Genomic DNA, 19,700 nt, shown 5'->3' with positions numbered 1-19,700 from the left:
GATTATTCGGTTTTCAAAAACGGTAGCCAAAAGTTCGAGTGTAACTTTGGCAGTGTGACAAGTTGTACCGTCCTGTTGCAACCAAGTGTCGTCCATGTCATCCTTCAATTTTTGAAAACAAAAACTCGTTGAGCATGTCACGGTAACGCTCGCCATTTACTGTAACCGCGGCTCCTCGCTCATTTTCGAAAAAAAATGGCCCGATGATGCCGCCAGACCAAAAACCGCACCAAACAGTGACTCGTTGTGGATGCATTTGCTTCTCTACAGTAACGTGTGGATTTTCTGAACCCCAAATCCGACAATTTTGCGAATTGACGTAGCCACCGATGTGAAAATCAGAAAAGAAGAAGAAGACTCACCACTTTGGAAATAGGTTTTCAATATTTCCCAATTTTGTTCAAGTGTATAGCGTCCTATTTCGTAAATGTCAAACCTTTAAGTAAATTATGAACAATTTCTCATGACATTTGTGTTACCATTCTCAAAAAATAGGTGGTTCACAAAGCAAACGCCAACCCTGTATATTCCCATTGAAAAAATTCCAAAATACGTTTATTTTTCCATCTCTAGAGCTGACTAACTCTTTAATGACATCTTTAGTCACAAAATCGACACCATTCGGCTTAAATAATTTCTTTTTGTCCCTTTCCTGCAATTAGTAATGGCAGCTGTTTAAGTTATCAGTAGACATTTGGAATAATTAATGAATATTTAATGAAATATATCTGACTCAGACAATCATTTAAGATCACAATAAGATATCTTCATGAATAATAAGTATTTTTTTTATTGTTGTTATTACTCTTACGATAATATTAGCCCAATATAATAACTAAATATGAATGTATTATAGTTGTCCGAGCATAAATTAGTTCAATATCTGTCTTCTAGCCGGCTGAAATTCTTATATTATATATTTTTTATTTACATTCGCCTCTGTGCCGTCTAATCGACGAGCTTTCCTCTTTTTGCAACATTAATTTATTTCCACACTTTCGCATTTAATTTTGGCCTAATTTTCGAAGAGGTATACCGCCTGCTGCCTGTCTCAGCTCGGCTCAGCTCTGGAGTCTGTCAACAATTTACTGTTCGTTAACTTGCCACACCTGATGCTGTCAGTTTGAGCACCTAACCAACTCGCCACCACGCCACACACTTGCACTTTTGTATATTTTTTGCCCCCCTTTTATTTCACTTCTTTCGTTAACTTGTCGGCTCGCTTGAGTTTTCGCACACAAATTGTAGGCGCCTTTGCTGGTGACACCCTTATCAACATCTCGCCTTTGCTGCCTTTAAGGAGGTACTTGTCGCTCTCGACGACGCCGGCTGCAGCCCCAGCGTACTCAGCTAAAAATGTGCACAGTGCTACACTTAGATTCACCTGTGTTTGTTTGCATTTGTTTGCTTTGCCTTAATTGGATCATTTTCTTCAATGTAAGGTCTCACTCGCCACCACAAAACACGTATACACATACACACACATATATATACATGCATACATAAATCCATCTCAGCGCCTGTCCGTGCCCGCATTTACACTTTGCTGTCTGTTTACTTGCTTCGCACTCACCAAACAACTCGAAAACTTTCATTTTGACTTTGGTTTGTTGTTGGGTACGTCCTTTTTTCGGTTTTCCAGTTATTATGATTAATTTGCCTTTACACCTTCTGCTGTGGCAGTCAAATTGCGGTCGGTTGCGGTCTTCTACCTTCATCGAAAAAGAGTGAGCGCTGAAGTGTGGCGCTTTCACTGCTGCGCTGCTCTCTTCTTTGGGTCAGATGTGTGATAAATTAGTGCACAATTTACTAAATGATGGTAGTAAATGTCAGCTGCGTCTAAGACGCGTTAATTAATTGGCAACAACGGTAACGAGGATGCAAAAGAATGAAAATAAAACAAAGAAATGGTGAAAAGATGGCGCAAACAAGGTACAACAAAGTTTGCCTGTACATGTATGTGTATGTGTGTATATGTATTGGTATAGAGAATATTGGAGAAAGTGAGGTGAGTAACCATTTGGTCTCTAATTTAAGCGCACTTTCACCTTTGCGTTGAACAGTAACCAGTGACGGGCGAATGGTAAGGAGGTTTATTTGCCGAAGTGTTTAGAAAATTGAAGCTAATATAACGGGCAATTAACAAAAAAATACTGAGCGCACCTACCGAGAAAGATTTACGCCTTAAAATAGTTGGAAAATTATTAATTAAAGAATTAGAAGGATATGCATAATAAACAATTTTGAGAAGAAAAGTGAGAGTGAAATTGCGCTCAGGAACTGAGGAAAATCACTGTGATTGCGCGATGGAAGAATCCACTGGCCAATTTCACTGGCGTGAAAAATACTTATATAGGAAAGAGTAGTAAGAACACAAATTCACTAGAAAAAAGAGAAAAGAATGGCGAACTCATGTTAAAAGGATGCACTCCCAAGTAGTTATGAAAGCTAAACCCAACGATACGAGGCCACAAGGACGACCACCCAGAAGTTGGAGCGAATGCTGGACATCGAGCTGGGAAGATGATTTTACCTAACAGAAAACAAAGCAACAATATCCATTTTTTACTAACTTCTTTTTACTAACGTTTTGTATTTTTTGGAGGATGGTTCCATGTGTAGAAGTCCACGCAAGTGGTGAAAGTTACTGATCGCCATTCACTTGGGAATGGCCAGGACGATTCTTCTGCATATGGTTCAAGCAGCTCACAACGGCCGGGATTAGCCCACGTATCCTCTGGGTAGCTTCCGAACATCCGTTCGGGAGTGAGCTAACGTGAGAAGGCGAAATATTCCAGGATAGCTGGTTGTGCGTTGGGTTTGGGACCCGCCACTTAAAAATCGCCCCCAATGAAAAGTGTAAAAAAGCCTCGGATGAGACCTCCCTATACTGATGACGACCCCTGCAAACGAACTAAGGAATATGATTTGAGGGCATGCACCTGGAATGTCCGGTCCCTTAATGGGGAAGGTGCCTCTGCCCGGCTGGTTGATGTCCTCGTGAGAGTAAAGGCTGACATCACTGCCATCCAAGAGATGCGATGGACGGGGCAAGGTAAGAAAACCATAGGACCTTGCGACGTCTACTACAGCTGCCATGTAAAGGAGCGCAAATTCGGTGTCAGATTTGTTGTGGGAGAGAGACTTCGTCGCCAAGTACTGTCGTTCACTCCGGTGGACGAGCGTCTCACAACAATCCGCATCAAAGCCCGTTTTTTCAACATATCGCTAATTTGCGCCCACGCCCCGATGGAAGAGAAGGACGATGCGACCAACGATTCCTTCTATGAGCGCCTGGAACGTTCTTATGAGCGCTGCCCCCGCCACGACATAAAAGTCGTGCTTGGCGACTTCAACGCCAGGGTGGGCAAGGAGGGAATTTTTGGTCCTACAGTCGGAAAATTCAGCCTGCACAACGAAACATCCGGTAACGGACAGAGGCTGATCGACTTCGCCGGGGCCCGAAACATGGTAGTCTGCAGCACCAGATTCCAGCATAAAAAGATACACCAAGCTACCTGGCTGTCTCCTGATCGAAAAACGCGAAACCAGATCGATCATGTTGTGATAGATGGAAGACACGCTTCTAGTGTATTAGATGTACGCACGATCCGAGGACCCAACATCGACTCGGATCATTACCTTGTTGCAGCCAAGCTGCGCACCCGCCTCTGTGCAGCAAAAAACGTACATCTACCTACGCAAAGAATGTTCGACATCGAAAAGCTGCAATCACAACAGACAGCCAGAAGATTCGCCACTCGACTCTCACTCCTGCTCTCCGAAAGCACTGCCCAACAAATCGGCATGCGCGAGCAATGGAGCCACATTTCTCGTTCCCTACGTACCGCCGCCGAAGAAGAAATCGGATTCCGGCGAGCCCGAAAAAACAATTGGTACGACGAGGAATGTCATGCTGCCGCAGAAAGAAAAGATGCCGCTTATAGAGCCACGCTGCGATCGGGCGCAACGCGAGCCATGTGGGATCGCTACAGAGAGCTGAAAAAGGAAGAGAGACGTATTATCCGAAAGAAGAAACGAGAGGCCGAAATACGTGAGTGCGAAGAGCTTGAGATGCTGGCCAACAGGAACAACGCCCGAAAATTCTACCAGAAAGTTCGGCGGCTTACAGAAGGTTTTAAGACCGGGGCGTATTCCTGTAAGAACAAAGACGGCGAACTGGTGACTGACGCACAGAGCAATCTTAAATTATGGAGGGAACACTTCTCGAACCTGTTAAACAGTGACAGCTGCGCATGTCACAGAGAATGTGAAGATCCCGATACCCCAATCGTTGACGACGGAATTGTAGTTCCGCTACCCGATCATGACGAGGTGAGAATAGCGATAACGCGGCTAAAGAACAACAAAGCCGCGGGCGCCGACGGACTGCCGGCTGAGCTATTCAAACATGGCGGCGAGGAGCTGGTAAGGTGCATGCATCAGCTCCTATGCATAATATGGTCGGATGAAAGCATGCCTGCCGATTGGAATTTAAGTGTGCTTTGCCCAATCCATAAGAAGGGCGATCCTGCAATTTGTGCCAATTACCGCGGGATTAGTCTTCTAAATATCGCCTATAAGGTTCTAGCGAGCGTATTGTGTGAAAGGCTGAAGCCCACCGTCAACCAACTGATTGGACCTTATCAGTGTGGCTTCAAACCTGGAAAGTCCACCATCGACCAAATATTCTCAATACGCCAAATCTTGGAAAAGACCCATGAAAGGAGAATCGACACACACCATCTTTTCGTCGACTTCAAAGCTGCATTCGACAGTACGGAAAGGAGTTACCTGTATGCCGCGATGTCTGAATTTGGTATCTCCGCAAAACTAATACGGCTATGTAAGATGACGTTGCTCAACACCAGCAGCGCCGTCAGAATTGGGAAGGACCTCTCCGAGCCGTTTGATACCAAACGAGGTTTCAGACAGGGTGACTCGCTGTCGTGTGACTTCTTTAACCTGATGTTGGAGAGCATTGTACGAGCCGCAGAACTTAATCGCTCAGGCACAATATTTTATAAGAGCGTACAATTGTTGGCGTATGCCGATGATATTGACATCATTGGCCTTAACAACCGCGCTGTTAGTTCTGCCTTCTCCAAACTGGATAAAGAGGCAAAGCGAATGGGTCTGGTGGTGAACGAGGACAAAACGAAGTACCTCCTGTCTTCAAACAAACAGTCGGCGCACTCGCGTATCGGAACCCACGTCACTGTAGACAGTTATAATTTCGAGGTTGTAAAGGACTTCGTCTATTTAGGAACCAGCATTAACACCGATAACAATGTCAGCCTTGAAATCCAACGCAGAATCTCTCTTGCCAACAAGTGCTACTTTGGACTAAGTAGGCAACTGAGCAGTAAAGTCCTCTCTCAACGAACAAAACTAACACTCTACAAGACTCTCATCATGCCCGTCCTAACGTATGGCGCAGAAGCTTGGACGATGACAACATCCGATGAAGCGACGCTTGGAGTGTTCGAGAGAAAGATTCTGCGTAAGATTTTTGGACCTTTGCACGTTGGCAACGGCGAATATCGCAGACGATGGAACGATGAGTTGTATGAGCTTTACGACGACATAGACATAGCGCAGCGAATAAAGATCCAGCGGCTACGTTGGCTGGGTCATGTCGTCCGAATGGATACAAACGCTCCGGCTTTGAAAGTATTCGATGCGGTACCAGCTGGTGGTAGCAGAGGAAGAGGGCGGCCTCCTCTGCGTTGGAAAGATCAGGTGGAGAAGGACTTGGCTTCACTTGGTGTGTCCAACTGGCGCCGGTTAGCACGAGAAAGAAACGACTGGCGCGCTTTGTTAAACTCGGCCAAAATCGCGTAAGCGGTTATAGCGCCAATTAAGAAGAATAGGAAAGTTTTTCAAAAAAACACGCGTAAAATTCAGAAAAATGCATTGAAGAAGTACGGTCGAATGATACCTCCTGCCCATAAACCGCACCAAACTGTGACCTTTTTTGGATACATTGGTAGCTCTTGCAATTCTTCTGGCTGATCTTCACTCCAAAATCGACAATTCTACTTATTTACGTACCCATTGATCCAAAAATGAGCTTCGTCGCTGAACACAATTTTTCGATAAAAAAGTGGATCTTCGGCCAACTTTCCAAGAGCCCATTCACCAAAAATGCTGCGTTGCGGTAGGTCGTTCGCCTTCAATTCTTGCACCAGCTGTATTTTGAAAGGCTTCACACCTAAATCCTTTCGCAAAATTGTCCACGTTGTTGCTGCGAACGGAGACGAATCGATAATTGATGGCTAAGTTAGGTTAAATGGTTGCTCCCCATAGGGACAAAATAGTTCACGTGCACAGGAAAAGAAATATGTGATTTAGAATGAAGACAGAAGCAGAAAAGAACACCTAGAGCACCAGGTGGATTGCTTACCTGAAAAACATATGTTTGAGAAAAACGAATCCTAGTTTCTTTTGACCCACTAGGTAGCGCTGAAGTTGGGATATTTATAGAAATTGTATTAGTGCTGTCATTTATTAAAGCTCAGAGTTTTTGCTTTATATTTTCCATATGGACCTCAAGAACAATCTCTGCAATAATTTGCCAATTTGGTACTCAGTTAGACACGATATGTGATATGATAAATTGATAAAGGGTAAATCATAGGACGGCTGTTTAAACGGGGATCGCGCCTCCCATAACAAGGCAAGGAAGCTTCATAAAGTGACTTAGGGTATAGCCAGATATACGACGCCCAGAACATGCAAGCAATCAAGAGGTTCAAACCAGAAGTTCAGTTGGAAAAAGTATACAATAATACTGGGAACCAAAAAGAAATTGACGACTTTGTTTGAACAAAAAGCAAAGCAGGCCTCCGATTTCTGAAAGACTAAGCGTTGATTATCGTATACCATTCTCAAATTCGTTTAACCCCAATCTAAAATACAAATTTTTAAAACATGAAGATGTACTCCTTGGCATTCAGTCACTAGTTACCGTTAATACCTCGAGTCTTGACAATAATACCATACCAAATTTCAAAAAATTTGCTGGTTTTCATAGTGATGACTTAGAAGTTATTAAATTTTAGGCATAAAGTCAATTGCAACACGAATTGGGAGGAAGGGATAAATAGGTTTAAATTTACAACTTCCATCGAGACAAGAAACTATTTGATCTTAAGGAAGGGAGAGGAAATGTACTTAAGAAGTACGATCTGACATTACGACGACATCGACATAGACATAGAATAAAGATTCACCAGCTTCGTTGGCTTTGTCATGTCGTCCAAATGGATACAAAAGCGCCGGCTCTAAAAGTATTCGATGCGATGACAGCTGATGGAGCAGATGAAATGGAAGACCTCACTTGCGTTGGGAAGAACAGTGGAGAATGATTTGCCTTCAATTGGTGTGTGTCGCCGGTTAGCACGAGAAAAAAACGGCTGGCGCGCTTTATTAAAATCGACCAAAATCGCTTAAGCGGTTATCGCGCCAAACAAGAAGAAGCAGAAGATGTGACGAGAGCGGTTGAATGAAGCAACACATTTTTGTGTTTATAGAGACTCAAATTCTCACGGTGAAAAGCGTTTTAGAAAACATCTCTAGTGACGAACTTCATGAGTGTATAATATCTGCATCTGCGATATCCAAAGTTGTAGCGAAAAAGTGAGTGCCAAAAAGAAAAATGGAATCGAATTGCTGTCTTGTGTGGATGCCCAACGAACAGTGTTTGGAAAGGACACCCGCAAAATTAGAGCGCTGAGACTTTGTTAGCCTTAAAAGTTCACTCGGTATTTATGTGCTCCCTTAAGATAAAATTAAAAATGTTTTCTGCAGTTGTTTTCGAAGGAAACAGGCTTACATGAATTAGAGAATGGGGATTGAATTCATAAATGAAAAACACTTTAAGGACGCGCCCCGTATCATATCTAATTTCAAGCAAAATTCAACATTAAGTTTTGCCTTCAAAGTTTCTAAAATATTAGGTCCTTCATTTGCAGTAATTTTTACTCACTAATTTTCTTTATACTCTTCTTTTTCATTCTACTCGAACTAAAACTTACCCAAAAACTACATCTTCTAACTTTTCTAAAGCACACTTTTCAACCTCCTTCAACTTGGTGAATACAGTTCGCAAAGCTATGGCGCGCCAGTAGTGACACCTTGCCTCAATAAAAAAACAGTTGAAGTCTGACAAATGATGCTGCTAAATGAGAGTTGATTGCATTTTTACAGCTGCAACCCAAAAGCAACGGCTTTGACACCAACAACAGCGAGTGCAACAGCAACAGAAGCAGCAGCAACATGATTATAAGTCAAAAAGTTGTCAAAGTCAACGAATGATAAAGAAGCTGCTGGTGATGCTGCAGCGCAAAGTCACATGGCGCCACACCGTGCCACAGATAATTGCGCTGGACAATGACAAAACAGCAGCCAGTTTGTATGGCTAAAAGTAGTTTTTACTGGACAAGTTAAGCAGTTTGTTGTTTGCCACATGCCAGAGCGCTCGGAAAAACATTCGATTACGACTCAGCCCGCTTATTCATCGTTTGTCGCGCGAAAAGCGGAAGTCATGGCGTAACTTCGTGTGGCACCTACCAATGTGCTGGTTGTTATTGTTGCTTTTTACTATGTATCTTGTTGCGCGTTTGCTCAATTTATGTATTTACCCTCATTGGGGACCAATTTGTATGAAGGTTGAGTCCAACACACTAGCGCTGTATTAGAAGTCTTACAGAGAGGACATTGAAAAATATACAAGATGGTGAGTAAAAGTTATGGCATAGGCAGGAGATTACAGAATATAGGCTAATTATAGAAGGCTTTAGTAATGTGGTATATTTCAGGTTTAAGTTCGGGGTAATTGAGGTTGAATTGTGTAAACCACACTTTCTTTCAACTATTTGATGTTTAGTATGTATAGTTTCATAGGCATATATCTATGTATATTTATCGATCGTCCATGTTTTCGTGTTCCAGCGATTTCCTCTCATATAAAAAAATGGCATCTTGCTCTCTTGCGTGATCCAGTCCAGTTTCAATCTCGTGATGCTATTTTGTAGTTTTCTAAGCGACTGACCTATCCATCGTCACTTTCTGTGTTTTATTTGCCATAGGATAGGCTCCTCATTCATTTATCTCCAAAGCGCGTCGTTGTTGGTAGTGTTGGAGACATTTGTCGACGAAATGTTGTAGCCTCTGACTTCACACATGAACTGAATATTCACAGCTTATATTGCCTGGAGATTTGCGAACTTGTTCATACTGTACGCATTCGCCCGAACGCCGCTTTGCTTTGTTTAGCCTGCAGTTGACATCGTCTGCCAAGATAGTGCAGCCGAGATAATAGAAGCTTTTGACAAATCCCGCCAGACACCTATCAATCATTATATGTCTTGCGAGGTCCGCAACCTTTAGCGAAGTCCTCAACCATCTGTGCGATCCTTCTGGTTTTTCTTATATGGTAGCATTTGTGATTTGAAGAAAGATAGAGAGAGCAAAAATATTTCATATTATTCACTTTTATTAAATAAATAAATATGTCATCATCATCAGGTAGCGATTACAGCTAACAGGGTGAGCTTTAGCTTCATCCACAATCCTCTTCCAATCTGCACGGTTCATAGCAACAGATCTCCAGCTCCTAACTCGTAGCTTTTTCAGGTCGGCTATGGCTTGATCAAATAAATATGTAGCTTTATCAAAGAGAGAGAGAGAGAATTGAATGGGGAGAGGGAAGATCAAAGAGAGTGAGAGAGAGAAAAAATAGCTTCCAGCATTAGAATATTTTTACTTTGATGCGTGTAAGTCACAACTCACCTGCAATTCTCAACGGGCTTATGCCGTATGGACAGTTGGCCGAATAAACGTGATTCGCGCTCTAGTACTAGGCTTTCGTGGAAGTTTTACGAGGCGCTTCATCTGTCCGGGAATTTTTGAAATTCTGATTTTGTAGATGCTTAATAATTGTTGTTGTTTTTGGGTGAATTTGAAGGGTGTCAAAGGCTCTGCGAATTTAAATTTTTTTGCAAGCTGTTGTTAATTTTTTGAGTCCCCTTTTTTCAAGACCTTTTGCCTCGCAACCATTGGGCATAGGAAAAAATGTGTTATCAAGAAAAGTAGAGAATGAACTAAAGTTTATTAGTATGTTTTTCCACTAAACTTCCTCAAACAATTTAAATTTTTTAACGAAATTGTTGTTTATTAAAAAAAGAGATTCTAAGTCTCTTAAGCGTAATCAACTTTGCGTACTATTTAACTTAATAATTTTGCAAAAGAGCACACAAAAGAGGATTATCTGCAAGAATTGTAGCGGGAAAGGACCTCATCAGCTTTAATATTCTGGAAATATGCATGAGAATATATCCTAGTTGAAATTTCAATTTATATATATTAAAATGTAAGTTGTTTACGTTTTTACCCAAATTGTATTCTAAAACCATTTTAAACCTAATTCACCAGTCTTCCTGTCGCATGACACGCTCCCCTCTTCACCCTTTACACCTTTACTGCGCATTTTATCAGCAATTTTTGCGATTATTATTCCTCAGCGCTTATTTACAGCTAAATAAATTTTTACATAATTTTTCTTAGCTTCTTCACAATTCTCCGCAATACATTGGGCGGGCTGTGAGAGAGAGCTGTCAGCTGCATTGTGTTTTATCTCTCGCAAAAATCTAGCTTTTAATCCTATTGGTGTTGTGAATAGAATGAAATAAGAATGGCTCATTGCCTTAAATTGCATTTTCTGCGCACATTTTGTCGCCTCATTTTCTTCAGCGCCAACGAGCCACGCGCTATCAGGCGCTGTCTGCTCACTCATTGACTGCCCACTTCCACGCTGCATTTTGTTTTTTTGTTTTTTTTTTTTATTATTTTACTTCGTTCACCTTCACTAATATCTGTTTCATGTCTGTCGTCGTGATTTCCTTATTTCTACTGGAAAAAAATTCTTTTCATCCACTTCAATTCACTGTCAATTCAACAGCAATGAATCTTGAAGATCTCTGCTGTTGCTGCCAGGCTAGCATTCGGTACTCAACGTCATCGTCGAACTATCGTCCTGCACATAAATCAATTTGTCTTTGGAAATTGGCAGTTGCAGCGTACAACTTGCAACTTTTCATCGACACAACGGTGTTTTGCTGATGTTGTCGCTGCTGTTGTTGTTGTTGCTCATTTTTGCGCTTTTCTTCTTTCATTTATTTCAATCTTGGAGTGCCAATTTCTTGCTGCCTTTTAGTTTGTAGAAATATTTTTTAACGCTGGTGAATTTTTGCTTTGCTGTTGCACGTTGCACGTTGCATTCGAAACATCACATCCTACTTAATACTCTAACAAATGCAAATGATGTTGCACTGTACGCCTTGACGCCATCATTGCTGCGTGTTGTTATTGCCTTGGTACGTTGTGTGTGACAACAATATTGTCGTCGGCAGTTAATTGAATTGATGATGTGCAAAATTTGTTTGGAAAAAAATAATAAAATGTATCTTATCTCAGCGTGAGGTGAATTTAAATTAGTCTATTTTGTTGGATAAATCGCGATAAATTGGAAAACAAATTGAAGAGGAGGTAAAGAACGAATAGAAATAAAGTATATTGAAATCTGTTGTCGCCAAATCATTCACTTTCAAAACTAGATAGAGCGTATTTCGAAAGAAAATGGGGTACGAGTTTTATTCTCATACTCTCATACACCTTCCATTTTGCCTTTGAGTAGTGCTATTCAAAATTGACGTTTCCTAACCTTATGTGTTACTGCTAAAGTGCTGGTATGAGTTTAAAAGTCATTACTCCAACGCTTCACTTCTACGCCAAAAAAGGTAAATTGTACACCAAAATACTTATAAACTCAACAGCTGTGTACTTTACTTAGGGAACCAAAGTGATTTCTTAGCACTTCTAGTCTAACAAAAAACCGAACTGGTGCTGAGTAGTCATAGTAAAAATTGTGTTCCATAAATCTCAACTTCTTATAATGCCGAGTGTACTGCCTTTTTTACCAGTGTAAATCACAGAATATCAGCCTTGAACTCCAATGGATAATATCTCTGCGTTGGAAAGATCAGGTGGATAAGAACTTGGTTTCCCTTGGAGTGTCCAACTGGCGCCGGTTAGCACGAGCAAGAAACGACTGCCGCACATTGTTAAATTAAGAAGAAGAAGAGAGAGCGCAGTCTACGGAACCATTTGAAAACATACTGGAGGCGGTTTTGGAGGCCAATAGTTGTCAACCTACATTTCTTCCACGAAATGTGGGTTCTGCTTGCATTTGAGTATAATAATAGAATTATTCGTTTATTGGAAAGGACCATTAAAACATTTGTGTTTCTACTAATTGTAACCACCTTTTCCTTCCATATTGAGACCGCACGTTAACTCAATCAATCCTTCAATCACCCAAGGCTGGAAAGTCGGAAAGGTGCTGTGCTCAGTCAAAACAACTGTAGGCCGAAGATTTCTCAAAACACCGCGCCAGAAGCTTCAATAGCTTGGATGGGTTGCGTTTCTTTGCATTCGGTGTATAGTTCAGTATAGGCATCCAGCGATTATCACATTTTCTAGCATTTGCAAACGTTTTCTGGTTGTTAAAAAACTAGCCTCAAAAGACGCTTGCGAGAAAGAGCCGGAAAAGTACCGTTCACTTCAATCGCGGAATCATGAAATTGCCATCAAAATAGACAATAATTATTGATCAAAAAAGCCGACATTTGAACTATAGTGGAAGAAATGAGAAAAAATGAATAGGTAAAATGCGCCAAACAGTCGATAGTCATGAACTCCTAATTTTTGAGAATGTCGAGATATCGCATATCGATATTGAAGGTTGTTCGGCAATACTTTTGTGCTATAGCAGCAATATTCTCAACAGAACGTTCAAATTTTGGTCTGAGAGTCCTTTTTCTATCCCCGGCAGAACCATTTTCTTGAAATTTTTTCACCAATACTTGAATGATCGACTGATTCGGACGATTATTTTCCCCAAAAAATTTATGAATTTTGCAATATACCGTTCTTAAAGCTCGACAATTTTCCTAATAAGTTTCAATAGTTTTCACGCGACGTTCTATGGTGCAAAGTTGCACATCTGTCTACTTGTCAAATGTCAAAGATGGCATAAAAAAAAGTGTCGTCTAAGAATTATTCACTACGGACATTATTATAACAGCTTTTAGCCCTTTTCTCCGCTCAACCAAAATTGATTGCCCGCATGCGGTTCTTTTAATAAATGTGAGGCAAATGGCAATTTTTAAATACACACTTGTGCTCATATAATTAAGTCCCTTTATCTTGGTAAAGGGTGAGTTTTTAAGAGCTATTGGAAAGTTTTTCAAACAAACACACGTAAAATTCAGAAAAATACATGAAATGTTTATTTAAATCGCTAGTACAGTCCATATAATTTAATGTTTGAAGATTATTTTATGCAAATGTTGACCGCGACTGCGCTTCAAATGGTCCATCCGCTTAGTCCAATTTTGGCATACTCTTTCCAATGTTTCGGCCGATATCTCACATATAAATGTTTTAATGTTGTCTTTCAATGCGTTAATTGAAGCAGGCTTGTCTGAATAGACATGAGCTTTAACATAGCCCCACAAAAAATAATCTAAAGGCGTTATATCGCACGATCTGGGTGGCCAATTGACAGGTCCCGAACGTGAAATAAAATGTTCACCGAACTTGCCTCTCAACAAGTCCATTTTTACGCGTGCTGTGTGACATGTGGCACCGTCTTGCTGAAACCACATGTCATGCAAGTCAAGCTCTTGTATTTTGGGCAAAAAAAGTTGGATATCATTTCACGGTAGCACTCACCATTCACAGTTACGTTACGATTCGCAGCATCTTTGAAGAAGTACGGTCCAATGATACCTCCAGCCCATAAAACGCACCAAACTGTGACCTTTGGATACATTGGTAGCTCTTGCAATTCTTCTGGCTGATCTTCACTCCAAAATCGACAATTCTGCTTATTTACGTACCCATTGATTCAAAAATGAGCTTCGTCGCTGAACACAATTTTTCGATAAATTTTTCGGATCTTCGGCCAACTTTCCAAGAGCCCATTCACCAAAAATGCAGCGTTGCGGTAGGTCGTTCGGCTTCAATTCTTGCACCAGCTGTATTTTGAAAGGCTTCACACCTAAATCCTTTCGCAAAATTTTCCACGTTGTTGAGTAAAAGAGGCCCAATTGCTGCGAACGGAGACGAATCGATAATTGATGGTCATCATTAACACTGGCCGATACAGCTGCAATATATTCTTCAGTTCGCACTCTACGTAAGCGTGTTGGTGGTTTGATGTCCAATAATGTAAATTTGGTTCTAAATTTAGTCACAACAGCTCGAATAGCCGCTTCAGTGGGTCGATTAAACTGACCATAAAATGGAAGAAGCGCGCGATAAACTTTCTTAACAGAACACGCATTTTCATAATAAAATTCAATGATTTGCAAGCGTTGTTCGTTTGTAAGATGATTCATGGTTAAATTATAGACCAAACTGAAGATGTTTGACAGTGAAACAAAACACGAAACGTGCGTCAGCTGTTTAAACCAACTGTTTAAAAAGATAATAGCTAAAAATCACCCTTATAATGCAATATTCGAAACATTTGTCAAACTATTTTTTTTCGTTAATTTTTTATAAAAATTATGACCAAATTGTTTATAAATAAATATAATCAAAGTTCCAAGCCTTACAAAAAGTTAAGAAATAAATAAATGAATAAATTAACATAAAGTTTTCCAAATTTTTAATCAGAGTCTTTAGATCACTGCCAGGTATGCAGTCTTATAGCCTATTCTATTTTAGACCAATAAAGCGTAAGTTTGAAATCGTTTAAAAATCGCGTTGATTTATCAATTTTTTTTGCGCACGTTGTGGAGGATTTCCTTCCATATAAAGCAGTTTCGAAGCATTCAAGCGTAAGCAAGAGCTCCCTTTTCTACAACTATAAAAAGTAAAGTCGCGAGGTTATTGATATTGCTTTTATTTTTATTTTTTAAACCACATTTCTACAATCAAAACGAAAAAACTGTAATCTGAGTTTATTGGTCATATTGCCTTGCGAGAACTTCCAGCGAGTTTCCTTTGACGGCTTGTTTTTTCCATTATTTGTATCTACAAATTTTATATTTCAATATTTCTAGAAACTACTTTTATTAACTACTAACAAAATTAAATATTCTTTTTTATTTACAGGTATGTAACCAACTTCTTGTCGTTGTAAGCATTTTGGACGTATGTATAATAAATCATCAATTATAAAATATTTTTATAATATTATTACTCAATGTAAACCGCCTTTTTTAAATTAAATAATTAAATACTGAAAAGATTAAGGAAGGTCGAATTGCTTTTCTAGAAATGTTATTTACATCTGTATGTAAATTTTTGATAACCAACTTTCCAAGAATTTATTGGAAAATTTTCAACTTTTTGGCAAAAATCGAATTTCTTTACAGCTAGGATGACCCAACTCTTTAAAGGGTGCCGGTGGTCTAGAGCTCGGAAATTTGGGGTATTTTCAGGATTTTTTTTTTTTTACAATAAAAAAAATGAAAAACGATATTTAAATTTTTTAGGGTTTTTATAAAACTTCTTTTCCAAACAAAAATAAAATTTTGTTTTTCTTTTTAATTTAAAAAATAGCGCTGAAGTTGACCCTCCGGAAAAATTTAACCTTGACGGTGTTGCTCATTTTGGCTCTTCTATTTATGAAAACTATTAATCATGACTTTACCAATGTCCCGTAATAGAATGAAAAAAAGTGCGTGTAGCGTAACAGAAGTGAAACTTTCAAGGCAGACAAAGAAAGAGGGAGAGAATGAGAGAGAGAGAGAGAAATAATATATATCTAAAGAAATTCACAACATTTGCAGAAAATACAAATAGACAAAATTTACAAAACACGGAAAAGAGTCGACCGTTGTAGGTAGACGCCAAACACAAACCGTGGCAACAACGCGCACTACTCCGAGCGTTTATCACCCGCACAAACGCAGCGATTCCAGGACCGCGACAATGGCACTTTATAGTACGCACAAGAACTAGACAGAAAACGAAAATAATAATAAAAAAAAACGCCAAAAAAATGTATATCAAAAGACGCCCCAAACAGTAGGGACCAAGGAAATATTTTTATTTTTTTAAATGGAAATATTGTACTTTATTTGCAATCTATCTTAGAATACAGATATTCAGCAAAAGAGATCTTATTACCTAATGGCAGGATAGTATTTACACTGGTGCAAAACTACATAGAAAACTATAGAATTTTTGCCTTTTACAATTCCAATTCTTATGCATATTTTATGTTATTAGATTTAATTTTTACTCGAAAATTGTATAACTTATATTAGAATTTTAAAATTTATTGGAGCATTTTAACAATTTCATATTTAGCTCTTTTTTTATTTATTTTTGTTTTTTTGTGTTTTTTTATTATTATTATTAAATTGGCAAATTTAAAGGAATGGCAAGTCTAAAACATGATTGCGCTTTAATCGTCTAATTTCATTGGTTGTGTCCAACAAGCAAATAGCCTTTGTGTTTACATGATTTGACAATCGTTCAGTGTATCTCTTAGAATATACTGAGATTTTTCCCTTAACAAATGGAATACCTAGATCCATGTGTATGGCTTCGTTTGTGATAAACCAAGGTGCATTAACAAGTGTTCGCAAGGTCTTTGACTGGCAGCGTTGCAAAATCTCCACATTGGACTTACTAGCAGTTCCCCAAAGCTGTATACCGTAGGTCCATATAGCTTTATATTATATAATCTAACCTTCTTTTCTAGACTAAGTTGAGATTTGCCACCAAGTAGCCAGTACATTCTTTTGGATTTATTTTTAAGCTGTTGATGCTTAGCTTTAATATGGTTTTTCCATGTGAGGCGTCGATCAAGATGCATTCCCAAGTACTTGACTGTGTCGCTAGTAGGAGTTTGATGACCATTTAAATACACTGGAGGACATTGTTCTCTTCTTAGTGTAAATGTAACATGAATAGGCTTTTCATGATTAATATTAATTTTCCATTTATTGAGCCAAGTTTCCAAAGTGTGTAAGTGATTTTGTAGCAGGGAGGAGGCCTCTGTAGGGGACTCACTAGATGCGATGAAGGCTGTATTATCAGCAAAAGTCGCCACTTCTACCTTTTCTGTTGTCGGCATGTCATAAGTAAATATCGTATACAAGACTGGGCCTAAAACGCTACCCTGAGGCACACCTGCGTTGATACTATATATTTCAGATGACGCATCTTGGTGCTTTACATAAAAGTGCCTGTCGCTTAGATAAGATTTAAGCACTAAGTAAAAATGTTTTGGTAAACGTTTTTTAATTTTAGAGAGTAGTCCCATATGCCAAACTCTGTCGAATGCTTGTTGTACGTCAAGAAAGTTCGCAGAACAGTATTCTTTTCTTTCAATCGCATCTGTAATAACATTTTCAATTCTGTGGCATTGTTCTGGTGTGCCATGCCCAACTCTAAACCCAAACTGATGTTCAGGAATGATATTTTGATCCTCAATTACAGGTAACATTCTTTTCAAAAATATTCTTTCGAATATCTTTGAGAATGTTACGAGCAAACTAATGGGGCGGTAAGACTTGACGTTATTTTCAGGTTTGTTTGGTTTTTGGACCATTACTACGACAGCACACTTCCACTCTGTGGGGTAATGATTTACATTCAAGATACCATTATATATTTGTGTGCAGCAACGGCACAAATTACCGCAAGGCAATACCAATAAATCCGACGCCGGAATGGATAGCACTTTATAATACGCACAAGCACTAGCCAGGAAACGGAAACAAGCGCCAAAAAGTAGGCACAAAAAAAGCGCCAAACGAAATTGGGACCAAAAGACGCCCCAAACAGTAGGCACCAAGGAAATATAACGCTAAAAAGTAGGCACCAAAAATATATTTCCTAAAAGTTTGCACCAACAAACTGGCGCCAAAAAGTAGGCAGTGTTATTTCTCACTAGAAATTAGCAACCACAAGGAAAAACTCAGGAAAAATAGCCTAAAGTGTATCTAAGATATAAATATATAAGGTATAGCTCTCTCTCTCTCCTTTTCCTCTACACTATATCTTTTTTCTCTCTCGCGGAACGAAAACACGTTGCATGGCCTTGAAATTTTACTCTCCATTCTCGCTCGTCCATCGACGCCTAAGAAGTTTCACTTCAAAAAAAATTGCCAAAATGCCGCGGTTTTGAATTTGACACTCTAAAAATCGGGTTTTTTAAGTTTTTAAATCAACCAAATACGAAGTAATTGAAATAATAATATCATTCTAGTACGGGCAATAGCCATTGAGGTTGTGAGATAAATGAATTTAAAGTTTCAGGTACAGGAACGCGCGGACCACTCTCTACCTAGTTAATGGGATGTGGAAGCTATAACTTTGGAAATTTATGCATTAAATTTTCGAAATATCGAAAAAACAAAACATCGATTTTTCGAAATTTCTAGACCACCGAGTCCCCTTAAATTAAACTTTAGGAAATAAATTTCTGCTACAGGCAATAGTACATTAATTACATAGTACATACTTTAATTAGAAAAGTGCTTACTAATAGTAGAAATAATTGAAAAAATGTAAAAATGTCCTCTAAGCAAAATTATCAGCATCAAGAACAGCGACGGAACTGCAAGTCAAACAAATTGTCTTCATGCTCTCGAATTGAGAAAAGCGAGGAACCACCATTCCATAGTTAATAGACACACTGATGTTGTTCAAATTTCATTTGGATCATGTCAAAGTATTTTGCAAGATTTTTTGTGCCTTAGAAAAGTGGAATCTCCTTTAGAGCCAAAAACACCCAGTTCTCCAGCTCACGCTGTACTTGTTTTCGAGAGCGAATTACTAAAAATACAATATAAGCAAAGTATTTGCTGGGTTTACCGCCGTGTGACTTCTAACTTTGCCCTAAGCTTAAGAAGCCACTCAAACAACAATGTTTTAGCAACATTGAGTAGGTAAAAGCCGAAGCGGTTGGAAGAACATTCCAGAAATCGAACTCAACAAAGGCTTCGACGTTTGAAAAAATGAATGGCATAAACATTTCATATCAGGCAGGAGTACTGTGAACGTGATGCAATAGACTTGGAAAGTCAAATAAAACTTCTAAATATTATTAAATATTACTTTTTTCAACAAAATTAGATAATCTTTTGATTACCGCTCAGAAGCTCATGTTTTGCGCATTAGAAATGTAAATGAATTAATGTGAATATTCTTTTTCCTAAATTCCATAGCTCATAAAAGCGTTTGTGTAGACACTATCACACACACTTATGCATATAGAACAAACACGCCAATTTATAATCTTCTTTCAACTCGATAAAAAATAGTATTTTTACCTGCATTGCCAAGCCCAGGTGTTCATTAAACATGCATATTTATGTGGGCAGTTGTGTACGCAGAGATCCCAATACATTCCATGAGCTCATGCAAAATGCTCTAAAACTGCGGCAAGATTAATAAATAAAAATTAATAAGTTTTACGCCCGGATTCCTGGTACAATACTTATTAAGATGATATTTTTTATTATTTTCGCTTTTTTCTTCTTTTTTGACACATGAGTTTCTTTTCTTTATTTCTTTATAGTGTCTTCAGCAGCGTATACCTAATTCACAGATTAGATGTCTGCTTTTTGCAAAACATTTAGATTAGTGTAAGGCAAACATTTGCTGCC

The sequence above is a fragment of the Anastrepha obliqua genome, chromosome 3, assembly GCF_027943255.1.
Source record: "Anastrepha obliqua isolate idAnaObli1 chromosome 3, idAnaObli1_1.0, whole genome shotgun sequence".
NCBI classification, from domain to species: Eukaryota; Metazoa; Arthropoda; class Insecta; order Diptera; family Tephritidae; genus Anastrepha; species Anastrepha obliqua.
Note: the sequence above shows the minus strand (reverse complement) of the source record.